The sequence below is a fragment of the Colobus angolensis genome, unplaced genomic scaffold, assembly GCF_000951035.1.
Source record: "Colobus angolensis palliatus isolate OR3802 unplaced genomic scaffold, Cang.pa_1.0 Scaffold86, whole genome shotgun sequence".
Taxonomy (NCBI): Eukaryota; Metazoa; Chordata; class Mammalia; order Primates; family Cercopithecidae; genus Colobus; species Colobus angolensis.
The window spans coordinates 2,168,344-2,193,385 of record NW_012122487.1 but is presented as its reverse complement, the minus strand read 5'-3'; the positions used below and the strand labels follow the sequence as shown (position 1 = coordinate 2,193,385).

Genomic DNA, 25,042 nt, shown 5'->3' with positions numbered 1-25,042 from the left:
AAAGACATCCTCTGTTCATGGACTGGAAGAATACCATTACAATGTTCCTACCACCCAAAATGATCTACAGATTCAATACAATCCCTATAAAATTTCAATAATATTATTTAAGAAATAGAAAAAGCAACCTAGAATTTATATCAAACCACAAAAGGCCCTGAATAGCCAAACCAATCTTGAACAAGAAGAACAAAGCTGGAGGTATCATACTTCTTGATTTCAAAGTATATTACAATGCTACAGTAATGAAAACAGTATGGTACTGGCATAAAAATATACAGATAGGCCAATGGAACAGAGCAGGGAGCCCACAAATAAATCTACATATCTATGGTCAACTGATCTTAAACAATAACACACAAGGAAAACTGATATTCACATGTAGAAGAATGAAATTGGACCCTCATCTCACCCCATGTGCTAAAGTCAACAAAAATGGATTAAATATTCCATAAGATCTTATTCAAACATAAGACCTAAAGCTGTAAAATTACTAGAATAAAAGAAGAAGAAAGCTTCTTGACCTTGTTTGAGCAATGATTTTTTTTGAATATGACCCCAAAAGCACAGGCAATGAAAGCAAAAATAGACAGGTGGGATTGCATCAAACCAAAAAGCTTTTGCACAGCAAAGGAAACAACACAGTTAAGAGACAACTTACAGAATGAGGGAAATATTTGCCAACTATTTACTGATAAAGGGTTAATATAAAAAATACAAGGAACTCAGTTTAATAGCAAAAAAAACCAAATAACCTTATTAAAAAATGGACTAAGGATCTGATAGACATTTCTCCAAAGAAGACATACAAATGGCCAATAGGTACAGGAAAAAAAAAAGCTCAACATCACTAATCATCAGAGAAATTTAAAACTACAATAAGATATAATCTCAAACCTGTTGGAAAAGGTAACAAGTGTTAAGGATGTGGAGAAAAGGGAATGCTTACATACTGTTGGTGGAAATGTAAATTGGCAGAGCCCTGATGGAAAACAGTGTGGAGGTTTCTCAAAATACTAAAAATAGAACTATGTCTGATACTGCAATCCCACTTTTGAGTATAGATCCAAAGGAAATGAACCTGGCATCTCAAAGAGATATCTGCACTCTTGTTCACTGCAGCATTATTCATAGTAGTCAAAATACGGAAACAACCTGTGTTTGTCAAAAGACGAATGGATAAAAAAATGTATGTATGTGTGTGTGTATATGTAGATATACTGAAGTTTTTATATATCCTTTGCTTTATCGAATTCTCTCAGCACCGCCAAGAATTAAAAACATTATATCAGGAAGAACAAAAAGAGACTTGAGGCAAATTTACTGTCTGGTCCATTTCAGAAAGAAATTGCTAGCTTAGATCAATCATATTTTATCCCTTGGGGCAGGGAACATTGCTGAGTCAAATAAAAATTTGGATTACTTTTAGCATGGGGATTACATAGATGTCAATATTAATAAGGATCTGATATTGTCTTGTTATTGAGAAAAGTGATAGGTTGTAGTTAGTAGGGATACATGGCTACATCATTCTTATTGCCTGAGCTGACCTTGAGCAAACTACCAAGCATGTGAATGAGGTCATCCTAGACCAGCCAAGCTTTAAGCTGACTGCAGACATGTAAAGAGATCCAGGAGGGACCAGCAAAACCAGCCTAAATATGAATTTCCTAGGAAACCACATGATCATGAGAATGAATAAATGTTTGTGATTGTAAGCCATTAAGTTCTGGGGTGGTTTGTTACACAGCAATCTCTAATTGTTATAGGTGACCAAGGTAAGTGTGTCAGATATTCTCTTTTTGCCCCTTCACAGTGCTGCAGGAGGCTGAATTATATGAACTGCAGCACAGGCTCCCCTTGCTTCAGGAGATCAATAGGGAGGAGAATGAGGGAAGTGAAGATATTAATTCCCTGAACCCCCTCCCTGTAGTGTCACTGTGGACTGGCTGTGTTACTTGACCAAATGCCCCAAACACAGCTTCTTTGTGTTTTGTAACTACTCTCTCTCCTTTCTGCTTTCAGCTCAGGGGTGATTTGGGGCACCCAATGTTACTGAGTCTCCCTTGTGATCTCTTTAATCCCTGCTCATACCTCTGTTTATAGGCTTTTATTAAACTCTTCAATTTTTCCTAATTTGATTGTACCATCTGTTTCTTGCTGGGATCCTCACTGATAAAGAAGGTCTTATCCAGAAGGTAACATCTCAGCAAAGACTTGAATGATCTGATGGAATGAGTCACAGAGGTATCTGGGGAGAAATGCCAAGATCTTGCAGCAGCCAGGAGGCAGGGTGAGTAAGCTGGGGAGGTGTGTAGAAGACAAGGTCAAAGGGGCAACAAACACTGCGCGCGTGCGCGCGCGTGTGTGTGTGTGTGTGTGTGTGTGTGTGTGTGTGTATCGAAGTGTGGGGTGCAGGGGAAGGAGATCACATATGGCCTTGCTGGCTTTTGTAAGGACTTTGGCTTTTACTTAGAAAGAAATGGGGAGCCATTGGAGCCACATACATCTAATTAAATCTAATAAGATTGCTTTCCGTGATTCCGTGATGTGCTGACACTGGAGCTCTGTGATTTAGTACTGAATTTCTCCTCCCAGTCTTCCTGCCTGATGATGAATGCATGGGCGTGTTAAGCCAGCCCAGCATGCTTGGGCCTGAGTTCAAGGCTTTGTGTCTCTCTCCTGATGCTGTGGGTGACATGACCTTCCTTACAGTACAGGATTCAGACTACAGTGTCTTTTTTTTGTTAGCATATTCTTTTCAGCTCTGTTAATGACTTGGGAGTGGGCACATTTTTCTTACTCTCTTTTTTTTGTTGTTGTTAAAGTCAATAGGCCCTTCTACACTGACTTCAAAACGTGTACTTATCTAAAGGGTCTTATACAATAGAGAACTGCTTAACTACTTCAGTGGAAATAATACAAGGAGTTGAACAGAAATACTATCTGCCTGCCTACCTCTTAAAGACGGTAGTTTGTCTTAAATATTTAAAAGGCAGAGTTTTGCATGTACAATTCCAGAATATATAGATTTGAAAGTTGTTTTAATCCTTCAATTGAAATTTGCATCAGAGCTGGGCCTTCTGGAATTAAGTCTAGTGCACCCTCCACAGGTTACATGAATGAAGGTGATTCTCTTATAACCCCTATGAAGGACCACCCTCTCTCTGCTGTTTCTCAGAAATATTCCTCAGGCTGAAAGTCAGTGAACCAGCTGTTTAGAGCTACAAACATCTGCATCAGATGTAGGTTTGCCCAACTAAGTTAAACTGATCTTTCCTAGGTTATACCTGAATCAAAATTTAACTATAAATTGTAGCTACATTCCTTCAGGCTCCATTCTTTGCTTTCAGCTCAGAAGGAAAGTAAGCTATTTAGTTATATGATTAATTAGGCAGGCAGAATCCTTTTCCTCCTGGCTAACAACATAGATGGACTATTAGAACCTGTTCTAATGTTTCTGGTCCAGCCTTCGCCTTAATTTCTTTTAAAATTTGTTATTATAGGCCGAGCGCAGTGGCTCACTCCTGTAATCCCAGCACTTTGGGAAGCTGAGGTGAGCTGATCATGAGGTCAAGAGATAAAGACCATCCTGGCCCACATGGTGTAACCCCGTCTCTACTAAAAATACAACAATTAGCGGGGCATGGTGGTGCAAGCCTGTAGTCCCAGCTCCTTGGGAGACTGAGGCAGGAGAATCACTTGAACCCAGGAGGCGGAGGTTGCGAGCCGAGATTGCATCATTGCACTCCAGCCTGGCAACAGAGCAAGACTCCGTCTCAAAAAGAAATTTAAATTTTTAAAAATTTATATCCCAGTGCGTAAAGCAGGCTATTCAGTAGGTATGCAGTAGAAAGAGGATAGGAGTAGGAGTCAGCGAACCAGGGTTCTTATTTTTGTGAAAACTTAATACATTGTCCATATTTTTTAATTTCAGAATTTGTCAGAGAAAACTTTGTTATGGACTGGCAACTTCTGAGATCCTTTCTTGTTCTAAAAGTCTATCTCTGTAGTCTTGTCAAAATCAATCTGGTGGCTGCTGACTTGGTCTCCAGAATGAGCTGGCTCCATAAGGCTCTAGAATACGTCTTTCAACTTGGTATCTCCTGTGCCTACCACAGGGCCTGGTATAGCATTAGATTAAATAAAAGGTGAAATGATCCCTGCTGAATTGCAGTTCCTGTATGGAAGGAGTATACCCCAGGAGGAGGGGGTGAGCCCATGGACTTCCAGCTTAACCCTAGATCTGCAGTAAAAGCTGTCAAGTCGGTTCTAGGCTCCAAGTTTAATAGTCAAGTCCCTCAATCCCGCCCAAAATCTGAATCTAGGATAGGTGTCTGCTATGGTCTAAATGTTTGTGTCCCCCAAAATTAATATGTTGAAGCCTAATCTCCAATGCAATGGGATTAAGAGGTGGGGCCTTTGGGAGGTGATTAGGTTATGACGACTCATGTAGTGCCCTTAAAAAAGAGGCTTCAGGTAATCTATTTGCCCCTTCCATCCTGTGATGATACACAGAAGGCACCATCCATGAGGAATGGAACCTCACCAGACACCAAATCTACTGGCACCTTGCTTGGACTTTCCGGCTTGTAGAACTGTGAACAATAGATTTTTATTGTTTATAAATTACCCAATCTAAGATACTTTGTTATAGCAGCCTGAACATGCTAAGACAGTGTCAAAAGTAGACTCAACATCATTCTTTAAATGGGCATTTCCCTGTGTGTTCCTAAAACCAGGCTTTCTACAACAGAGGCAGTACGTTTATTCACTGAGAACCAGGGTGCTTAGATTCAAGTTTTGGCCTGGCCATTAGCTAGGTGCATGACCTTGGTCAAGGTGCTTCACCTGCTGTACCTCAAGTTCCTTATTTATAAAATGTGAGTAATAACTGTAACTGCCTCATAAAGTTGTTCTGTGGATTAAATAATTTATATACTTAGAACAGCGCTGTTTACATAGTTATGTGTTTAATTATAATTTTGACTAATGAGCCTCAAGAAATATAGAAGAAAAAATACTAAAATAGTCCTAAAAGAAATACTGGTGCATTTGGAAGACTGAAAGAGAATATCATCAATGTTCATAAAAAGGGAATTATAAGCCTTATAAAACTCCTTTCACGCAAAGGAAAACAGAGGTTGAATACCTTTAAGTAGGTTCAATATTGATTGGGTGATTGAATGATTGATTGAGACGGAGTCTCACTCCATCAGAGGCTGGAGTGCAGAGCCCAGGCGCCACCTGGGCTCACTGCAACCTCCGCCTCCCGCGTTCAAGCGATTCTCCTGCCTCAGCCTCCTGAGTAGAGCAGCTGTGACTGCAGGCGCGCAACCCCACGCAGGGCTAATTTTTTTTTTTTTTTTAGTAGAGATGGGGTTTCACCATGTGGCTCAGGCTGATCTCGAACTCAGCCCACCTTGCCCTCCCAAAGTGCTGGGATTACAGGTGTGAGCCAGCCCACCCTGCCCCAAAATTAATTTAGATAAATTCTTAGAGAGTGAATGCATAGTCTGTTATTGGGAAAATTGATAACGTTCTGTGATACATAATTACTTTTCTGAGGTGATGGGGAACCAAACACTTCCTACAAATGAGAGACAGAACTTCTTGTTTACACATTAAAATAACTTTGGAAACTTAGAAAAATATCAATGTCAAGGTCCCGCAGCAGAGCTTTTTCAACCAAGTGACGAGACCCAGGCACTTTTTTTCCCCCTAAGGGTGCCCCAGGGTTTAGAAACAACTAAGTCAGATATTTTTAGAGTAATTTGCCTTAACTCTTTCATCTTGCGTATAATTTCCATTCTGTCATCCACAACCGGAATTCCACTCCGTTATACCAGTCTCTCCTCATTTTTTCTGCTGGCTCTTTTCAGCGTGTTTCATCGTGGCTGCTGTCACAGCCTTCCCACGTGGGAGCTCCCACCCCGCCCCAGGAGAAAATACATGTTTATCATTCAGTAAATACTGGGCAAAATCGTAACAGCAATAACAAGCAATAATTACTCGCGCCAGTTCCCCCTAGATTACATCAACAGAAACACTTGGGCTAGAACGCCCTCAGGACTATCTAACAAGTGGATATACCACAGTGGCGCGGAGAGCTGCAGTGTTCGGTGTTGGCCAAGTGAAGTAAAGACACCAAGCGAAGAACGAAGTGTCTTCGCGGCAAGTCGGCTGTCTGCTTTAAAATGTCTGAATCCTTACTGTTATCATTACTATTTATTTCCCCCGGGAAACAAAATCTCCAAATACCAAGAAGCCGTTTTGCATCGCCAAAAGCTGCATAGGGGCAGGCTGCCAACAGGACTACCCGGGCACGCTGCAGTGGCATCTCTAGGCAGTTTCCTTTAATATGCTTTTCCTTGGGCTAACTCCTCACTGCGGTGCTGCTCCTCAGCCAGCCCCCGCGCTCAGCCCTCCCCGCACCAGCTCAGCTGCGGAGCTCGGGTCCGCCGCCCACGCCGCCTTCCAACCGCAGTGCGCGGCCTGGGCCTTAGACGCGCGTGCGCGCGAGTCGGGGAGGGCGGGCCGCAGCCGGAGGAGGCGGAACAGGGCCTCGCGATGTGCAGCCCATTGGCTCTCTTCTGCAGTCCCCGCCCCCGGGTGTTCGAGGCGGCGGGGCGGGCCACGTCAGGCAGCCGGCGCTGGGCTGAGATTGTGGCAGAAGGGAGGTAAGCCGTGCGGGGCGGCGGGCTGCCACCGCTGCCCCCTGCTCGGGAACCGCTGGGTCGCACTGCCTGCGGCCCGGTCGGCTTGCATGGAGGGCGGCTGAGGCCCTGCGGGGCTGGGGCTGAGCTGGGAGACGGGGCAGTGGAGCATGTGGCGGCAAGGCCGCGTCGCGGCGAGGGGCAGCCGAGAAGGGGGCAGGACCTGCTTTTTGCCCTCGTCCGGTCCTGACGGGGCACTCAGCTTCTGGAGGACTAGGCCTTCTGAGGTTACGGAGCTCCGAGATACCTGGGCAGGGCTGGCTGTGGTGGCTGCGGTGGGACTCAGTGGGATCCCGACTCGGAAGCCAGTCGGCGCGCTTCTTGCATACCTGCTGCAGCAGGTTGCAGTCGTCCCACTCTCCTTCGACCGGTTCCCTAGTTGGGGACAGAGTAGGAGGTTCTGGCCGCGTCCTGCCTGGCCTGGGTGACTCTCCTTCTCATTCCCAGTGACTCACTCAGATCATGTCCACTTATAATGCAAAGGCTTATGGGTGAGCAGGGCCTGTTTTCAGCCTCCTAGTTCTCTGGCTCAGTCCGCACTTGCGGCAATTACCTGAAGAAAGCGTATATTAGATGTATGTTTTGAAATTTTCGCAGCAGCTAACGTGTGGAGACGTGCAGCTGTGTTACACTTACCCTTCATGAGTTTTAGTTTCAGCTGTGGCGTCCTAATCTCTCAGTGTGGTTCCTGAGTTTGGAGCTTTTGAAATCAATGAAATCCTGCCAATTTCATGCAGTCATTCATTCGTACTTTCCAAACTTTTTGGATGGATTCCTTGATGGTCAGCCTCATACCAGATACTAAAATCGGCATTTCCTGCGTTTTCTTACAGTTTATATGCTAGTTTTATTGTCTAGATTTGAGTTGGAATTTTTTTTGTTGTTATTTTCAGGTTCTAGTATCCCTTAAACTATGGTGGCTCTGAGGGTGTAATCCTGGTAACTGTGTAAGTAATGGCTCTAGGTTTCAGTGGCCTATCTGTAAGAAGGGGAATGGGATTAGTATAATTTTGAGATTTTCAAAGAGAGGAGGGGTAGATGGTGTGTTTCCTGAAATGTGTTAGCAGTTAGGAAGTAACTATTTTAAAAACACAGGATGTATTTTATGATTATGTTTTACTGTGTCAACGAACATTGTATCTGTCCACATTCACTTTTTGACTACCAAGCAAGTGCATGTTTACAATTTTGATTCACATCCAATTCCTGCGTAGAAAGCACTGTGACTCATCTAAATTTTGAAATATAGTAATCATGAGCTTTTTAGTGTTACATACAAAGGTATGATATTGAAACAATTGCATAAAAATGCAATTTTCAAAGCATTTTGACTTGCTTTTATAGATTAGTGGAAGCTAAAACCTCTGCCTTGATTATTTGCTTAATCAATGTTAGGAAGTTACTGTCACGTGGCTAATATTTATCAATATTGTATCTATTTTAACATTTGTTTCATTAACCCCAAATTTACTGGATTTTAATTGATTGTTGCCTCCAGTTAACGCCTGATAACCAGGTCAATAAATAGTTTGAAATCAAAATTTTTGTGGAGGTGTAACCAGAGTTTTTCATTTGTTGATTGATTGATGGTGCTTACCAGTAAATGGTTTGGCCTTTCCCCCCACCCCCCCACCCCCGTCTAAAATGATTTATGAAACAGTTAGTCTGAGGCATAATATTCTTAGCTTCATGATACTTTTGGGATATTGTCCACAAATGATTAGTTGAATTAAATTGTGTATATCACTATCAGGAGTTTGGAAAATTTAAGAAAATATGGAGTGCAATGCTGTGATCTCGGCTCACTGAAACCTCTGCCTCCCAGGTTCAAGTGATTCTCCTGCCTCAGCCTCCTAAGTAGCTGGGATTACAGGTGCATGCCACCACGCCCAGCTAATTTTTGTATTTTTAGTAGAGACGGGGTTATATCATGTTGGTCAGGCTGGTCTCAAAATCCTGACCTCAAGCGATGCCTTCACGTCAGTGCTACATCTTTCAGTTCTAGAAATGGACCTGATCAAGATTAGAAGGTTAAGTGGGAAAATTCAAGAGCTGAGGACGTTAACATTCTAGCGGAAAAAAAAAAAAAAAAAAAAAACCCATGAAAAATAATAACTATATTTGGAGGAAGTCTAAGGAAATAATAGTGTCAGGATTATTAGTCTATAGCAAAACTTGATCTTAATCAGTTTTTCTTGATGTATAACAATGAACTTGGTTTAAGTACAAAAAGAAAATTAGGGTGATAATTTAAATTTTGACCAAGTGGGTAGTATGTATTTCTTTAGAAGATGAGAAATCTATAGATCTAGAGATGTATAATAAAGTATGCTATACTTACATGAGTATAATATAAGTCTGTGATTCGCAATTAGTAATAGATTGATGGAGGTTTTGTTACTATTTCCACATGATAAGAAACAAGATTTGCTAAGCTAATAGGACAAGGGATATTTGTGAATTTCCTCCATGTAAATGATTTGGAACAACAGAATTTTAAGTGATGTGGAAGAGCCCATCTGTTTTCAAACAATGGATTGACATACAGTTTTTATAACCCTCTAAGTACTTCTGGCCTCATTGTTGTTGTTGTTTTTTCCCTACTCAGGTCATATTGGAAGTAATAAAATTGCATTTATGATTTTAAAAGTTTATATTGGCTTTCATTTAATTAGTCTGAGTTACTTTAGTTTTATATATTTTGAAGACGTTTCAAAACCCTTGACTTTAAATACTGTATAGCTTTCCACTGTTCATGATGGGAAAACATTTCTTTAGGCCAAAGGAAGTTGAGAATTCAACTTGCATAGATGGTCAGTTTATTACCATTATTTGTTTAAAGACTTATCTTTTCACTTGCCTGGGGACCAATGAAGCATTCCACTGAAGCTCCTAAACTGGAGATTTATGCCTTCGAAGATATCCTCTAATCTCCTTTTGGTCAGATGAGTTCTTGCTAATTTGGTTGATAAGTATGTTGAACAAATGTCATACAGTAATTGTGAGTGTTGTAACTGTAGTTTTATTATGAAGTTTTTTTGGTTGCCAGGGTGTATCTTTCCCTTCTCTCTTGACAAGCCTTTCTATTTGGCCTACCTGCTTTCATAATTTAGTCTTAAGTTCTACTTTGCTTTCCAATCATTGCGCATGTTGGTTTATGTATCCAAACCTGATTTTAGTATTAGTATATGCTATTAGGACATACACATGGAGAGGAATGGAGGATACTTTTTATTAAATATTTTTAATTGTTGAAACATTTAAGTAAATGTGATTTTTTAAAGAGTCATAGTTATTAAAGGTATTGTATTCACTATTTTTTATTTATTCCTTTGTTCAGCAAAGACAGCAACTACTTCGATACTAGGTCCTTAAATTTTCTTTAAGGAACTTACAGTATTGCATGGACTCCATAAATAATGCCAAAATACAATGGGATAAACATTATGATTAGTTGTTTACATAGTATAGTGGGGGATAGAAGAAAACTGTGTGTGAGGTTTGAGGAGATTCAGAGAAGGCTTTATGGAGGAATTTTCATCTCAGTTAAAGTTTGAAAGTGAGTAGGAATTAGTTGGTGATATTAGAGGATAAGACATTCCAGGCACAAGAAAGTAGTGAGGACAAACAGATAGGTTAAAGACAGAACATAGACCCCTAATGTGTTAAGAGAGAGAATAGAGAGATGAACTTTAAAAAGTTAACAAGGAGTAAATAATGAAAACTCTCTTCCACACCATGTTAGCCATTTTGAGCTTTATTCTGGAGGCTGTGGTGATCCATGAGTAGTAGATTTTAAGTGGAAGAAAGTTAAGATCAGTTTCATGAGGCAATGTGAGGAATGAATTGTAGTGGAGTGAGGCAAAAATTTCCATTACATATGACAGAACTCCGAAAATTCAGTGGTGCTTGAGAGAACAGGATGAATTCCAGATATATTAAGGTGATTGAGTTAGTGGCCAGATGAATGTAGGAGATGAAGAAGTGATGGAGTCAAGGATACCTCCTAGGTTTATGACTTCCCAAGATAGGAATCACATGAGGAATATCAGATATATGGGGAGAATAAGATCAGTAGTCTTGGACATGGGTTTGGGTCACACAGTTGGTGCTGTTCAGTGGGCATTTGGCAGCTTTGGTCTGGAGATAAAGAGAGGATTTTAGGCTGGAGATAGAGATTAGGATGCTATCAACTTATAGGTAGTTAAAACAATGTGAGAATGGATGATGCCTAAGAGAGAGTTTATAGAATAAGAAAGAATAAAACAGAAGGGAAACCCTGGGAAACACCGCCCTGTAGGAAAGATGACTCAGTGAAAAAGACAGAAGGAACAGCCTAATGACACTGGACGTCTAGAAGATAAGGAGGGAGAGAATTCAACAAGAAGAGACTGGTCAGATGCCATTGGGAATAGGAGAAAGAGCCAATTACAGTTTTTGGAAGGTTTCCCAGATAGGCCAGGATCATTAATTTGTAATAATACTAGTTCATATGATTCTGTGACTTTTGGCAGCAAAATTCACTAGAACCAGAGATGATAAGTAATTGGATTGATACAGTATTTGGATTTTGTTATGTGCATATGGTTAAGAATGCAAAGGAGTTGAAAATATTGTTGAAAGAACGGTCAGAGTGAGGGAATGTGAACTTTACACTGGATAGGGATGATGATAGAGCCAGGAGGAGCTGAAAGATTGAGATAACATTATTGGTTAAAATGATTAAAAGTCTGGATGAAGTAAATATACAAGTGTTTGTAGCTAAAAGGGAGATAATGAAAAGGATAGAAATACTCTGGTCAGAGTAGAATATTGGAATTTAAGATTTTTAGGGTATAGATGGCGTGTAGGGTTTGGCTGTGGATATAGATGGTAGAAATGGAGGTGTTCAGGAACAATGAGATTGGTGGTGCGTTGGACGAATTGCTCACCCAGATAGCTGTAGATGACTGTTGTACCCAGGGAGGAAGGGTAGAATGTGATCCAAATTTCTAAGGTTTAGATTGCATATGGGTCAGTATATATGAGAGATGAAGATACTTAGATGTTATGCCCTCAAAGGCACAGGGGGTAGGGGTGGGATGGGGCAAGTGGTCTGGAAACATTCTTCTGGGCCTTGGGCTTGGAAGGATGATTAGCCTGTACTGATGGGGGCCACCAAAGAAGGGGAGTTTAGTTTCTATTAGGCCTAGGAGGTACAGGGAGCATCTCGTGAAGAGGCTGAGGCTATAAGAAAGCTTATTGACTGTGGTATCAGTGTAAAAGCTTGAGAAGGAATGAGAGAGCGAGGAAAGATTATTTAGAGGAGAAGACAGGTTAGAAAGAGCTTAGATTTGGGTGTAAGGGTGACAGCACTTTTCTGAAGCATATGGATAGCTTTTAGTAGTTTGGACTTTAAATTTTTTTTTTTTTTTAAAGGTATGGAAGATAATTTATTTAGCTTTGTGAGGCTTTACTTCATAATATACATACCCTTGGCACAGGAGGGGCCCCATTAAAGTTTCATAAACTGCTTAATAAGTAAATATTTATGTTGATTTTATAAGGCTTTGAGACTTTAAGTTTGAGAAAGTTAATGGTTATCAGGATTTGCATACAAGATCATAAAACAGTAAAATAAACCAAAGAACAAGGCTTCCTTACAACCTCCAAAACATAATAAATTGCAATTTCTAGTGAAATCTTTATTCCTATGCTATTTTCATTTTGGTCTCTTAATTATTTTCCGTTTTATACTCTTTGACTTTCTTTGGAACCTTTTGTATGATCTCCTCTATCTTAATAGTATAGTCACCTATTTTAGCTTGACTATATTTTTATCATTTGGAGTAGGATGTACTTACTAAGCCAGTTATACTCCAGTAAACTTGTGAATGAAAAAACATTAAAGAACAGAGAATTAAGAACAAGTAATAGAGTCATTATTTCACTGATCCTCACCCAATTTCAGGAAAATCATGTACCTAAAACAGCAATTCTGACTGATAAATTTTTCCATGTCTAAACAGAAAGAAAAGTGAAATTATAAGGATCCTATGATAGTTTACTATACATTATGTGCTTTTAATAGTTCAACACTGGTAATATTTGATAAGAGTAAATTAATAGGCTAACATTTAAAAATGTGTACTTTAATAAGTGTAAAGTGTATAAATAATTAGGTAAGCTTGTGGAGAAGCTGACCAAGATACATAAATTAGGAAATACAAGCGTCCATCTAAATTTTCTATATTTCATTTTTTTCATAGTATTTATGAAAGGTGTTTAATATACAGTTTCTCATCTGTCATTTTGGAAGTCCTTTATTGTAAACATAATTCTATTGTCTGATGACAAACAGCAGCCACTATGGTTATTCAGGACCTCCATGTTGGATAAATTCAGTTTCTTCTTGAGACACAAGTTTCCTTCTGTATTTCTGAGGTAATGTTTTTATTATTTCTGCAGTATCTGGTGGACCCTGATACATCAGCAAATCTGGTGATTTACTTCCCTTAGAATGTTGTGAAATTACAGAAGAGTGAGATGGTAGCCCTGCTGATCTCAAAGCTTCCGATACATCGGGTTTAGGATTGTCCCTTCTGTCAGGAAACCTTATTAATGGAGTGTGTGGTTTCACTACCTGGACAACCCTACTGGCAGACGCCATCTTGCTGCCCATCATGACCCTGAGAAGGGGCAGTTTCCCGGAATTTAAATTCTGATGAAGCTTTCTGTTGTTAACATTTATCCATCAAGTCATTATAGTTTCTGTTAGAGTAGGACAGTTGGCATAGTACTGTTTCTAAATTTAAAAATAACATATATGTCTCCAGTGAATATTTGTGTTATCTGTCAGAGAAAGGATGGACAGTGTGGCCTATTTGCTTTTATGTACCTTTTCCTGACCTCTGAACTCCCAAAATACTTTTGCAAATACATTTCATCATGTGTGCAAATTCTTATCTATTGGTAGGATTAGAAGGTTATGTTGAGTATTTTTAGGTCAATTCTGGGCCCAGAGGTGTAGAAAACGCCTTAATGTGAATTAAAATTGCCATGAATGTGGGAGGTGGGCATACCTGCATTTACCTAAGATTGCCATCTGTTATTTTCTCACCTACAGTCTGTTTCTAAGGACAGCTCCTCACTCATGCACTAGGTCTCATTCCTTTTACCTTCCCAAGGATTTGGTTCCAGCATCTCTCTCTCTGAGCATAGCATTTTCCCTCATTACTGGATTATTCCCTTCAGTAATGCAAGTATGCTGGTATTTTTCCATGTTAAAATAATAGCTTTTGACCCCATTCCTGCGTAAGCCACTGCACAATTTATTTGTTACCCCTTATGGTATAACTATACTCGTGTCCAGTTACTTTCCTTCTATTCTTTCTTAAATTCACTTTAATCAGGTTTTCTCCCTCACCTCTATCAAAAAATTACTCTTCTAAAAGTAACTTTTCTAAGAAGTTACTTTTCTAAAAGTGACTTTATTTTTCATCTAGAGACAGAGTCTTGCTTTGTTGCCCACGCTGAAGTGCAGTAGTGTGATCATAGCTAACCACATCCTTCAACTCCTGGGCTCAAGTGGTACTTCTGCCTTGCCTCCTGAGTAGCTAGAACTGCGGATATGCGCCACCATACCTGGCTAATTTTTCTACTTTTTGTAGAGGTGGGGTCTTACCATGTTCCTCAGGCTGGTTTTGAACTTCTGGCCTCAAGCAGTCCTCCAGCCTGGGCCCAGAGTGCTGGGATTACAGGTGGAGGCACCATGCCTTGCCCTTTCTTTTTCCCAAATCTAAAGGTCTCTTCCAAGTTTCTACCTCTCAGTTGACCTGTCAGCGTTTTTGTTTGTTTGTTTGTTTTTTGTTGTTGTTTTTTTGAGACAGCTTTTCTCTGCTTCTTTATTTTTATTTTTGAGACAGTCTCACTCTGTTGCCCAGGCTGGAGTGCAGTGGCAGTGGCTAGAGTGCACTGACCTTGGCTCACTGCAACCTTCATCTCCTGGGTTCAAGTGAGTCACCTGCCTTAGCCTCCTGAGTAACTGGGATTACAGGCGTGTGCCACCACACCCGGCTAATTTTTGTATTTTTAGTAGAGATGGAGTTTTACCACGTTGGCCAGACTGGTCTCGGACTCCTGACCTCAAGTGATCCACCTGCCTCGGCCTCCCAAAGTGCTGGGATTACAGGTGTGAGCCACCGTGCCAGCCCACTCTCTGCTTCTTAAAACACTTTCTTCCTTTATTAGCAAAAATGCCACAATTCCTGGTTTTCCTCCTACCTCATTGTCCCTTTTTAGACTCCTTTACTGGTTTTTCCTTATCTCCCTGATAAGAGTGCTGTTAACACTGAAGTGCTTCAGGGCTTAGTCATTAGACCGTATACTTCTGGATCATATAATTCAGCCTTTAAATATTAGCTTTATTATTTATTTATTTATTTAATTTATTTAATTTTTTTAGACGGAGTTTCACTCTGTCCCCCGAGCTCGAGTGCAGTGGCGCTATGTCTGCAAGCTCCGCCTCCCGGGTTCACGCCATTCTCCTGCCTCAGCCTCCTGAGTAGCTGGGACTACAGGCGCCCACCACCTTGCCTGGCTAATTTTTTGTATTTTTAGTAGAGATGGGGTTTCACTGTGTTAAGCCCGGATGGTCTCGATCTCCTGACCTTGTGATCCACCCGCCTTGGCCTCCCAAAGTGCTGGGATTATGGCGTGAGCCATTGCACCTGGCCAATTTATTTTTTTGAGATGGAGTCTCCCTCTGTCACCCAGACTGGAGTGCAGTGGCACGATCTCGGCTCACTGCAACCTTCGCCTCCTGGGTTCAAGCGATTCTTCTGCTTCAGCCTCTTAAGTAGCTGGGACCACAGGTGCACACCACCACGCCAGGCTGATTTTTGTGTTTTTAGTAGAGAGGTTGGCCAGGCTGGTCTTGAAAAATGATCCACCTGCCTTGGCCTCCCAAAGTACTGGGATTACAGGTGTGAGCCACGGCACCTGGCCTAAATATTAGCTTTAAATACTAGTAATACCCTACTAGCTTTCAAATTTATATTTTCAGTCTGGCCTTCCCATGAACTCCTGACTCTGTATATCCAGTGCCTACTCAGCATTTTCTGTTTGGATGACTAATATATATTTCAGACTAAACTGAATTTCCTTTTTTACTTATAATCTTCCCTCTTTCAGTTAATAGAAACTCCATCCTTTTCATGACATAGGCTAAAAACCTGAATATCATCCTTGGCTCTTCTTTCTCTCATAATCTATATATATACTGTTACTTTGGAAAGCGTGTTGGCTATGCTTTCACAATGTATTTAGAATCCAAGTACTTGTCACTACCCACTGCTGTCACCCTAGTCTAAGCCCCCATTGTTTATGTCCCAGATCTTGCAGTAACCTCTGTATTAGTTATCTATTGTTACCAACCCCCAAAGTTTTGTGGCTTAAACCAACAGTTATTTATTAGTTTGTGATTCTGTGGTTGGCAGCTTAGGTTGGGCTTGGGGTAGGTGGGGGGCAACTCTTTTGCTGGTCTTGCCCATGCTCACTCATGTAGTGATGGGGACTGGTAGGTTTGGAGGCCTCAGCTGAGATGGCTTGTCTCTGCTCTACATGGTTCAGTAAACTATCTCATGTTTATGTTTCTTTACATGGTGGTCTAATGGAAGCAAGATAACAAGAGGAAACTATGTGGCCTTTTGAGGCTTGGACTAAGAACTTCTACAGCTTCACTTTCCCTGCTGTTGGTGTGAGCAGGTCACCAGGTCAAGCCAGATGAAGGGGATAGAAAATTAGTCTACTTTTTTTCCGAGGGGAGCAGCAAAGTCACTTTGTAAAGCGGTTTGTATACAGAGACTGGGAGCAACCAAAGGCCATTTTTTGCAATCTGTCCTGGCCTTCCAACGGATTGCTTCTTTCTTTCCCCTTGCAATATTGTCAGAACAGCAGCCAGAGTGATTTTATAAAAACATGAGTTAGATCTCTTCTCTGCCCCGAACTCTCCCGTGACTTCCCGTTACCACCCAAAGTAAAAGGCAGTCTTGGGATTGTCCTGTGAGGCTTGCCATGATCTGACCCATTTGTTGCCTCTCCAACTCCATTTACAGCCACTCTCTCCATCTCTCGCTTAATCTGCTCAATTTAGCCTCTTTGCTGTTCTTCAGACATCGGAGGCCTGCTTTCACCATGGCATTGGCACTGCTACTCTTTCCGCTTAGAATCTTCTTTTCTGAATGATGAAACTGCTCTTTTAGCCCCTTTCAGTCTACTTGAGTACTTCCTCAGGCCTTCCCTGACCATCCTTTTAAAAATGGAAACCTCTCTCTAATACTGTCTATCCTCTGCCCTGGTTTACTTTTATCCATAACGCTTATCTTCAGAAATGCTATATAATTTACTATTTTGCTTATTCTTATCTTCCCTCTACTAGGAATGTAATCTATAAGGGTAGGGATTTTTCTCTGTATTCCCAGTGCTTAGTATAGTGTCTGACACAAGGTAGGCATCTCATAAATATTTCTTGAATGAAGGAATGACAGGTATTGCAACCTTTTTCAGGCTTAGGTATCTCTTCCATGCTTTATGGAAAAGCTCTGGGCCATTATCTGAGGAAATTCCTAGTCTCCTTTGCAAGTACTTTTGCAATCACTATCTGTCTGTCTGTCTGTCTGTCTATCTATCTATCTATCTATCTATCTATCTATCTATCTATGTACATGGAGTCTTGCTGTGTTGCCCAGGCTGAAGTGCAGTGGTGCGATTTTGGCTCACTGCAACCTCTGCCTCCTGGGTTCCAGCGATTCTTGTGCCTCAGCCTCCCAAGTAGATGGGATTACAGTTGCTTGCTACCACACCTGGTTAATTTTTGTGTTTTTAGTAGAGATGTCACTTCACCATGTTGGCCAGGCCAGTCTCGAACTCCTGACTTCAAGTGATCTTCCTGCCTTGGCCTCCCAAAGTGCTGGGATTACAGGTGTGAGCCACTGCGCCCAATTGCAATCCATTTTTTAAAAGAGGTCTTCTACTCCAAGTATTCTTCCACATCCAGACTCTAATTTATTCTTTGCAAGATTATCATATTCTGTTAACTATATGTAACACCTTTCTTGATACTTAATAGCAACCTCTTCACTTTGAGTTGTAAATCGTAACATTTTTTGTTCAAAGCAAAGCTGAAGCAGGTGAAAGGAATAGTCTAGGGCAGAAAATTTCAAACCTTTTTTGAGGTCTTAGACTGTTTCTCCACCTCCACATATCTTACTGAGAGCTTCAGATAAATGTTTTGTTATTCAAAATAATGGTTTTATTATTCAAAATAAAGCTATTTTACATTTGAATTTATAGCATACTCTTATTATAAAGTCAGTCTGAACCATGAAGCTATTATAAGGAGCATAACATTGAAATGAATGATTATGAATAAAAATGATAATCTCTATGTGCCTCAGCCTCCAGTTTATTTTTGTATTGTGATTTTGTATTTTGGTTTCGTTGCAGATCATCAAGGAAATTTTCATCCACACAGATTAACGGTTGAAAATGGTAATAATTTTTTTAACAGTTCACATTGCAATCTTACAATCTCTAGTTACTTTTTTTTTCTATTTTCTTCTATTTTTAAAAATGTGTTACTGTGGACAATTTAAAACATACACACATTAATAGGGAATATAGTGAATGAACTTAATTTCAACAACATCAACATTTTGTCAGTCTTGTTTTTCTAACATTTTTTCCTCTCTAGCTTTTTTTTTAAAGTAATTGTCTTTAATTAATAAGGACTTCTTAAAGTGCAATTACTAGGCCATTCATTATCAACCCTAACAAAATTAATACCAATTCCTAAATATTATCCAATATAGTCCGTATTTCAGAATTTCTCAGTTGTGCCAAGGTTGTCTTAGTAGAATTGGTTTTTTGAAATCAGAATCCTGTAAGTTTCCCAGATATAATATAATTTGGTTATTATGTGTGTTTAGTCACTTATTCTGTACAAACCCTCCACTCCTTTTCTCCCTTGTCATTGATTTGTTGGAGAAACCGAGTCCTTTGTCCTGTAAAGTGTCCCAAATTCTGGACTTGACCTATTGCTCTGCAACTGGTATTGTCCTGGAAGAGGTACCTTGTTCTTGTATCTCATATATTTCTTGTAAATTGGAAATTAAATGTAAAGAGCTGTGTATATTAGTGGCAAATGTTTTTAGGTAAGTATTCTTACAGAAGCCTGTGTATGTCCTATTCCATCACCTCGTGAGGATACAATGTGTGTGGTATTCTTACTTTTAGTGATGCTAAGATGAATCAATCGATTCAAGTGGGATCGTCCTAATCCTTCTAATATAAAGTTCCCTATCTTCCTTTAACTTAATAGTTTTAGCAACAGTTGATGATTCATTCACAAATCAAATTATATATTAACAAAGTAACTTCATATTGGTAAAGATTTTTCTTAAGCATATAATTATGCTTTCATTTTTTCTTTCCTCACGTTTCTTTTTACAATACAATCAATTTTTCCCTGCCCTCTCATCCCACATTTAGACACGTACACAATGCCTTCAGTACGTGTTGAACATTTGACGTAAAGCCTGTAAGGAGATGTGAAATGGAATGAACAATAAAGGAAGGTGATGTAGGGAAGTAAGGATTATCTACCCACCTACCTACTGACTTGCCTGTCTCCTCTCCTTCTCTCTATCTTACTGGTTTCAATTTATAATATTTTAAAAGCTATGTGGGATAGGTATGGATTAGAGGGCCACTGAGGCCTTACAGGGATTGGAAAGTGGATAGGACTGGGGCAGATATTGACTGCAGCATTGGTGTTAGGTATGAATTGAATGTAAATCCAGGCTGCAGCTCAGCTTACGTATTTAACATTTGTTGTGTAGAGTCAAGATTAGCCCCAAATAAAATTGAGAAGCAGATGAAGCATATACAATCTGCATGTTTCATCCTTTTATCATGTAGCTTTTCTTAGCTGATATGGACAAAAGTAAATTGAACTTCCAAGAATTTAGGCGACTCATGCATTGCTGCATTATTTTAGAAACGGATAAATGATTTCGACTTCTGCATCTTAGTGTATGACTGCTGTGTTCTTCCAGTTATCTGAACCCCAAACTTTGGAGTCTTCCTTCACTCTTCTCACATTCCACGTCTAGTCCATTAGCAAATCTTACCAAATATATCTGAAATACTTACAACTGCAGGCATGTACCCTTTGACCAAATGGAGACTTAATGTATATATAACATGGTGACTATAGTTAATGTATTGTATAGTTGAAATTTACTAAAAGTAGATTTCAAGTGTTCTCACCATTCACACACACATACACACACACACACACACAAAATGGTAACTAGATGAGGTGATAGATATGTTTGATTGTGGAAATCATTTCATACTGTATATATATATCAAAACATCTGGTTTTGCACTCTAAATATATACAGTTTTTATTTGTCAGTTGCTATGGTTTGAATGCCTGTCCCTTTTAAAACTCATGTTTAAATGTAATTGCCGTTGGCCAGGTGCTGTGGCTCATGCCTGTAATCCCAGCACTTTGGGAGGCTGAGGCAGGTGGATGGCTTGAGCCCAGGAGTTCGAGACCAGCCTAGGCAACATGGCAAAACTCCATCTCTACTAAGAAAATAAAAAAATTAACTGGATGTGGTGGCGCATGCCTGTACTTCCAGCTACTTGGGAGGCTGAGGTGAGAAGATCGCTTGTGCCCATGAGATGTAGGTTGTAGTGAATTGAGATCATGCCACCGTACGTCAGCCTGGGCAACAGTAAGACTCTATCTCAAAAAATAATAATAATAATTAATTGCCATTGTAACAGTATTAAGAGGTGGGACTGTCAAGAGGTGATTGCCATGAGGGAGCTACCCTCAAGGGTGAGATTGGTGCCGATATAAAAGTCGGTCCTCTCCTGCCCTCTGTCTCTCTGCACTTCCACCATGTGATGATGTTGCACAAAGGCCCTCCACAGATGTTGACACCTTGATATTAGACTTTCCGGCTTCCAGAACTGTGAGCCAGTGAGTTTCTGTTCTTTATAAGTTATTCCCAATCTCAGCTATTCTGTTTAGCAGCAGAAAACAGACTAAGACATCAATTATACCTCAATAAATCTGGAAAAAAATAAACATGTCCTAAGTCTGACCTCTTCCCACCATGTCTACTGCTGTTGTCCTTGTCCATGGCAATATGATTTATCTCCTGGATTATTGATGTAACCTAACTGGTCCCTCTCTTTTTCTTTTTTTCTATCCTTGTCCTTTTATGGTCTGTCTGTTCTCCTTAGAAGCCACAATGATCTTTTAAAAATGTCAGTCAAATACGCCATTCCTCTTTCCGAAACCCTGTAGGACTTCCCATCTCACTGAGAAACATCCAAAGGCTCCCAGCACCCTGTAGAGGCTTACATGATCTGGGTTTCTGCTTCATTCTGTAAACTCTCCCTGCCCAACTTGCTGACTTGCACCAGCCAACATTGGTGTCCTTGGTATTTCCTAAACTTGCCAAACATGCTTCCATCTCAAGGTCATTCCTCCTGTTTGGACTGCGCATTACTTCCTTCAGGTGTCTGTTCAAATGTCACTATCAGAAAGAGCTTTTTTTATTCTTTGACAGATGCCAAAACGTTTAAAGACCTCTCTAAAATTTACGTATTGATGACTAAAATTTTGATTTTCTTGGTATGTTGTGTATGAATTTGGAAAATTAAAATAAGAAACTACTTATACTGTAGTTCAAGCAATTAAAAATACTCTCTAGACTGAGGCTAACATACTTGATTAAAATGAGACTGGAGGATGTTGAACATACTGGAGGAACACTTGATTTTTTTTCAGGCACAGATGGATAAATCTCCTGGCAAACAATTTAGAACCAAAGGTAATTCTGTTAGCTTACTTGTTTGGAACTCTGCAGGACCATTATAGCTTCTAATAACTCAAAGGTGTGTGACTTTCTCATTAAAGAGTTCTTAATAAGTGGTATAATTGGATCAAGTGAGACTTTTTTTTGTCTTGGTGTGTGCTGTGGTGAAACCACCTCTTTAGTGAGAATGATAAAAGACCATGGTTTCAAGTGAGTAAATAATATCACTTTTTTAAAAATTGCAATTAAAAATTGTATCTTTTTATTTAAGAGAATTAATTGCTTTGTACTTTAAAATAATAATGTATGCCCCATTGTAAGAACAAAATTAAAAGTAGCAAAGGAGAATACAGTAGGTTACATAATCATCCATCATCCTTTTCAGAAATAACCCTATCAACATTTTTGCCTGTTTGTTTTTTTAATTCTGTATTTCTCTCTATATTACACACATGCATACATATATACACACACATTATATATACTATATGTGTGTGTATATGTGCGTGTGTGTACACACACATATATGTATAATTATTTTTATTTTTGAGATAGAGTCTTGCTCTCTGACCCAGGCTGGAGTGTAGTGCTGCAATCTTTGGCTCACTGCAGTCTTGACCTCCTGGGCTCAAACAATCCTCCCACCTCAGCCTCCTGGGTAGTTGAGACCACAGGGACATGCCACTGTGCCTGGCTAATTTTTTATTTTTTGTAGATATTTTTTGTATGTTGCCCGGGCTGGTCTTGAAATCAGCCTCCCAAAGTGTTGGGATTATAAGTGCGGGCCACTGCGCCTGGCTTATATTTTAAACTTTGTTGCGTTCATGGTTGTATGCAAAAATTTCTCAAGTGTTTTTTATTGTGAGCTTTTCTTTACATTATTAAAACTCTTTACAAATGTTATTTTCAATTACTGATCGATATTTTATCTGCATAGTCCTTAGTTTATCTTTTAGATTTATCCATGAATACTTTTACACAAAGTGTGCTTGGTTTTAAGCCTTTTCAATTCTTACCTCACTTTTAAAATGGGAGCTGAATAGAACTTGAAGGATGTATGGCACACTTTGGGATATAGCCAAGAAGTGTCAGATAGTAAGATCAAATGCTCAGGAAGTGGTACCCAGGCTGCCCAGTTCCACAGAGTGGTTTAGTTTTTGGCCTGCGTCAGACTTTCAGCTTCATGGCGCTAAAGTTCCCTATGAAATTAGGTATGGTAGGTGGGACTTGGGGACACTTTTGTGGTTCTGGGAATCATGCTGGTTCTGCCTTATTTGTGTGGCTTGTTCCTGAGCTGATCTGATCTTTGATAACCCTTCTATCAGTTTGGCAGTAAGCCAGTTTAGGAGCAATTTCTTAGATAGTATTTCAATTTGGGCTGAAAGGCAGAAGTAGTCTTTGAGGGTGAAATGAAACTCTTTTGAACACTGACTTTATTGTAAGTTGCTGGTCTATGGAGTGGCTATTGCTGTTCATCTAGTCGGTCATTTACTTAAAACAGAGTGTTGAAAAGTTCCATTAGGCCTGTATGTATGAAAATCATATGTACTAGTTTTAACATTTGTGAAATTAAATAAATTATGAAGAGCAGCCAGGTGCGGTGGCTCACGCCTGTAATTCCAGCACTTTGGGAGGCTGAGGCGGGTGGATCACGAGGTCAGCAGATCGAGACCATCCTGGCTAACACAGTGAAACCCTGTCTCTACTAAAAATACAAAAAATTTGCCAGGCATGGTGGCGGGCGCCTGTAGTCCCAGCTACTCAGGAGACTGAGGCAGGAGAATGGCGTGAACCCAGGAGGCAGAGCTTGCAGTGAGCCGAGATGGCGCCACTGCACTCCAGCCTGGGCGACAGAGCAAGACTCAGTCTCAAAATAATAATAATAAAAAAGAATTATGAAGCACTACATATTATATCTTAACCCTTTCTCCTTTCTCCTCCTCCTCTATACTTGTTTAAATAAAATTCTTAAACTAACTTTATCTGAAAGACATCTTACATACTGTACTCTGTCAATTGGATGTCAGCGTTTCACTTCAAGATCCTCTTCTGATTTTTGAATATGCTGCTTGATATTTCTATGCTAATATGAAATGATTGACTAATCAACTCCTGCCCAGGCTGATTGCAAAGGTTAACTAATATCTGATTATTAAGCACCCTATAAATGAAAACAGCCACGAGTAATGCTCACTGTATAATAGAAGATTAGTAAATGTTACTTTTTTTCAAAGAGATTATTTAAAATTCCTTTTACCCCAGTGGGAAATATGCACAGGTGATACTGTGGGGGTTTTGTTGTTGTTGTTATTGTTGTATTTAATATTTTTCCCAATGTGGCATTTTTTATCTTGGCTTTATTTGTATCATGGAGAACATTTAAATTTTCACTTAGTTAAATGGATCTTTTATTTTTTTAAATTTGTAAGATAGACATTTCCTGTCTGGAGTATCCTCACTCCATATTATGGAAAGAATGCCATGGTTTTTAACCAAGAGTTTTGTTTTTTAACTTTTAAATTTGTGATCTAATAGGAGATAGGGTCTGTGTGTATGTTGTGTGTTCAATAGAACATCTGAGATAGAGTTTCAGAATTTTTCTAAATAACCACCCAGTTAAATACCCTAGTTATTATATACTAAATTTCTACATATGTGTGAGTTTATTTTCTAATGCATCTTTTTATACACTGATATATATTTTTATGAAGTGCAACAAAATTGTCTTGGTGAAATATTTTGAAACATTTAAAACTTTTTCAAGCCTAATGAACTTTCAATACCCCTTTTTAGGTTTTCTACATTATACTTCAGTGCTTATTTCTCCAATAAATCTTCTAATTCGTTTGCTACAAAATTACTTTCCTGTTTTTGTCACAATATTGAATTTACATAATTTAGAGAGGTGCAATCTCTAGAACACCAATTTGTTGCCTAAAAACAATGAACTCATTCTGTTTACAAAACTCATTCTATGGTTGAAATCGTTTATTGCACAAGTCATATAAATTATATTATTAAATTTATACCTCAGTATTTTACTATTTTATTGCTTTTGTGAAAAGGAGATTTTATTTATCACATTACTTCACCAGTGATAATACATAAGGAAGTTGTTAATTTTGTAATCAGGCAAATGACTCTCAATTTTTTTTTTATTTCTAATTTTTCTCCACTGGACTATTTGGGGTTTTCTAGGAATGAAATGGCATTTTTAAAAATGAAAATTAATAATTTTGGCTTCAACTTTCCAATAGTGAAAATTCATTGTAAATTTTTTTGAATATCATTTACTGATGTGTCCACAATATTACATAAAATTAAAGATAAAAGTCACATTGATGGAAGCACTTCAAGTAGATTACTATTGAGCATGATACTGGAATTTGCTCAGACATGTATATTTATTTATTTTTTATTATACTTTAAGTTCTAGGGTACATGTGC

General features: G+C 39.4%; 1 protein-coding gene and 1 pseudogene across 1 annotated transcript in view; one reads left to right on the top strand and one right to left on the bottom strand.

The window, feature by feature from the left end:
• The first annotated feature begins 6,371 nt into the window (after positions 1 to 6,371).
• The window catches only part of FOCAD (focadhesin), a 331,523-nt gene continuing 312,852 nt past the window's right edge, over positions 6,372 to 25,042 (top strand). Inside the window, exon 1 of the mRNA XM_011930353.1 lies at positions 6,372 to 6,680. The gene's annotated coding sequence lies outside the window, so the exon portion shown is untranslated. The remainder of the gene's footprint in view (positions 6,681 to 25,042) is intronic.
• Positions 13,069 to 13,380, bottom strand: LOC105503454 (annotated as a pseudogene).